We start from the raw sequence: 3,267 nt of genomic DNA, 5'->3' as shown, positions 1-3,267 counted from the left end.
GTGCGTGGCAAGTCCATGTCTCAGCTTTCTGAAGAGATATCAAGCTAAAACCTGATTTCCCATGCTAGTCTGGACACGTGCTACCCCTGTGGTGAGTTTCAATAAGATTGGAGAAACTTGAAATCTCGGCTCAAAAAAACTAAAAGTTTCAAGAAGATTGGAGAAACTCGAAAATTTGACCAACAAAAATCACCAAGAGAAATTTTCGAGTTTCTCCTGTGTTCTTGAAACTTTGGGTTTGTTAGTTTGAGACTAGCACAGGAAGGCAGGTTTCAGCTTGATATCAAGCTGCAAGTGTTTAATTCCGAGGTAAGTTAAGGGTAGCGTTTCAGGGAACTCTGCATAGACTGCCAGGCCGAATGAACTCTGTCCTCTTGTGCGTGGGAATTACACCGATTGTCTATTTGCTTTCGGGCACATCACAGTATAAATATTCGCCCAAAAAGCACTCTAGCGTTAGCCTGTGGAGTTTCTGTAGTGTAGTGGTCATCACGTTCGCCTAACACGCGAAAGGTCCTCTGTTCGAAACCGAGCAGAAACAGCTGTCCCCTTTTGAAGAAATGTATGAACCCCTTTGAGCCGACAGTTGGCTTCAGAAGGTTTAGCCTTTATGCGCATTTTGCTGAGCCTGCACACAATGATTTCGGACTTGCTTAGGAAGTGGGTTTCCGTAGTGTAGTGGTTATCACGTTCGCCTCACACGCGAAAGGTCCCCTGTTCGAAACTGGGCGGGAACACTGAATCTGTTTTCACAATCGTTTAGGTGGGTTTCTGTTGAGGAGGAACTCAATTCTACCAAGGCTTTGCGGCCAAGAGGCATGAACACAGTCACTAAAGGTATAGTTGATGCAGAAATGAAAGAGCAGTCATTGTTTGACCTAAACCTATCCCACAACTGTGACATTCCAAGCCTGTCTGGCTTTCTTCTGAGGAACACGAAAAAAGAGATTTGCCCGAGTGGCCCTCTGTTGAGCAGCAGCTCTGCATCGCGAAGGCCCGTCTTTACACAGGTGTAGAGATAATTATTAAGCCACACTAGGCAGCGGTAATACCCACGCAGACAGTACTCTGTACTTTTGACCTGGTAGTTTAGATGAACAGATGGCCGGTGCACTCAAAGACCCAATATTTCGTACAACATATAAATATACATATATTAAATGAAAGTGGGGAAAAAAGCAAAGAAGAAATGGCCACAGAGGATTCCCGCAAACAACTGGAGAAATTCCCGGTTTGCTGCTAAAAATAGAAGGTATTTGCGAACTGAAGAGCGCAACGCAATTTGTAATTTGATTCGCGCTCCAAGATGCATGAGATGAAAAGATCTGACACCTTTGCCACAGGTTTCCGTAGTGTAGAGGTTATCACGTTTGCCTTACACGCGAAAGGTCCCCAGTTTGAAACTGGGCGGGAACACTGGATCTCTTTTTCAAAATTGTTCAGGTGGGTTTCTGTTCAGGAGGAACTCAACGCTTCCAAGTCTTTGCGGCCAATAGGCATTAATACAGTCACTAAAGGTAAAGTTGATGCAGAAATGAAAGAGCAGTCATTGTTTGACCTAAACCTAACCCACAACTGTGACTTTCCAAGCCTGTGTGGCTTTCTTCTTATTCCGTCTTATTCCACCTAGGCCATCACGTAAGGCAGGGTCTCAAGGGGTGTCTAAAAGGGGGTACGTGGCAGGCCCTCCTTAGACCCCTGCGCGCCGGCCCTAACACATGGCTAACCTTCTTGAAATTCAACACAATGGTCAACGAATCTGCCAATAAACCTGTTCAGGTGGCTCCTCACTTACTCCCGAAGCACCCAGAGGTGTTAAACCCTCGGAATTCCACTGACCACAAACAGTCTGTTTTTTTTTACAATGGGATAGATTGTACGTGGCAAGTCCATGTCTCAGCTTTCTGAAGAGATATCAAGCTAAAATCTGATTTCCCATGCTAGTCTGGACACGTGCTACCCCTGTGGTGAGTTTCAATAAGATTGGAGAAACTTGAAATCTCGGCTCAAAAAAACTAAAAGTTTCAAGAAGATTGGAGAAACTCGAAAATTTGAAATTTTGAAACTGGGCGGGAACACTGAATCTGTTTTCACAATCGTTTAGGTGAGTTTCTGTTGAGGAGGAACTCAATTCTACCAAGGCTTTGCGGCCAAGAGGCATGAAGACAGTCACTAAAGGTATATACGCTTTATATTTTACTCTTGGGAGATCTCATCAGGAAATATGGTGTTAGCTTTCACTGTTATGCTGATGATACGCAGCTCTATATTTCCTCGCAGCCCGGTGAAACACACCAATTTGAAAAACTAATGGAATGCATAGTCGATATAAAAAATTGGATGACGAGTAATTTCTTACTGCTAAATTCAGAAAAAACAGAGGTGTTAATCATAGGGCCTAACAATTCTGCTTGTAATAACCTAGAACACTGTCTAAGACTTGATGGTTGCTCTGTCAATTCTTCGTCATCAGTTAGGAACCTAGGTGTGCTACTTGATCGCAATCTTTCCTTAGAAAGCCACGTTTCTAGCATTGGGTGGTTGTTCTGCACGCTTGGTAAACAAACTACAGCTAGTCCAAAATGCAGCAGCAAGAGTTCTTACTAGAACCAGGAAGTATGACCATATTAGCCCGGTCCTGTCCACACTGCAGTGGCTCCCTATCAAACATCGTATAGATTTTAAAATATTGCTTATTACTTATAAAGCCCTTAATGGTTTAGCACCTCAGTATTTGAATGAGCTCCTTTTACATTATACTCCACTACGTTCTCAAAACTCAGGCAATTTGATAATACCTAGAATATCAAAATCAACTGCGGGCGGCAGATCCTTTTCCTATTTGGCGCCTAAACTCTGGAATAACCTACCTAACATTGTTCGGGAGGCAGACACACTCTTGCATTTTAAATCTAGATTAAAGACCCATCTCTTTAACCTGGCATACACATAACATACTAATATGCTTTTAATATCCAAATCCGTTAAAGGATTTTTAGGCTGCATTAATTAGGTAAACCGGAACCGGAAACACTTCACATAACATCATTAGAAGAATGGCATCTACGTATTTGCCTGTTTGTCTCTTGTTCCGAGGTCACCGTGGCCACCAGATCCAGTCTGTGTCCAGATCAGAGGGTCACTGCAGTCACCCGGATCCAGTACGTATTCAGACCAGATGGTGGATCAGCACCTAGAAAGGACCTGTACTGCCCTGAAAGACAGCGGAGACCAGGACAACTAGAGCCCCAGATACAGATCCCCTGT

At 43.6% G+C, this 3,267-nt stretch overlaps 3 non-coding genes across 3 annotated transcripts; all 3 read left to right on the top strand.

Annotated features, from left to right (window-relative positions):
- Positions 1 to 468: 468 nt before the first annotated feature.
- On the top strand, positions 469 to 541 carry trnav-aac (transfer RNA valine (anticodon AAC)). The gene has a single exon. It is a non-coding gene; the product is annotated as a tRNA-Val (tRNA).
- A 123-nt stretch (positions 542 to 664) lies between these two features.
- Positions 665 to 737, top strand: trnav-cac (transfer RNA valine (anticodon CAC)). The gene has a single exon. It is a non-coding gene; the product is annotated as a tRNA-Val (tRNA).
- A 606-nt stretch (positions 738 to 1,343) lies between these two features.
- Positions 1,344 to 1,416, top strand: trnav-uac (transfer RNA valine (anticodon UAC)). Its single transcript has one exon. It is a non-coding gene; the product is annotated as a tRNA-Val (tRNA).
- The last annotated feature ends 1,851 nt before the right edge of the window (positions 1,417 to 3,267 follow it).

The sequence above is a fragment of the Carassius auratus genome, chromosome 45 (genome assembly GCF_003368295.1).
Source record: "Carassius auratus strain Wakin chromosome 45, ASM336829v1, whole genome shotgun sequence".
In the NCBI taxonomy this organism is placed as follows: domain Eukaryota; kingdom Metazoa; phylum Chordata; class Actinopteri; order Cypriniformes; family Cyprinidae; genus Carassius; species Carassius auratus.
Note: the sequence above shows the minus strand (reverse complement) of the source record. Positions and strands in the feature narration are given on the sequence as shown.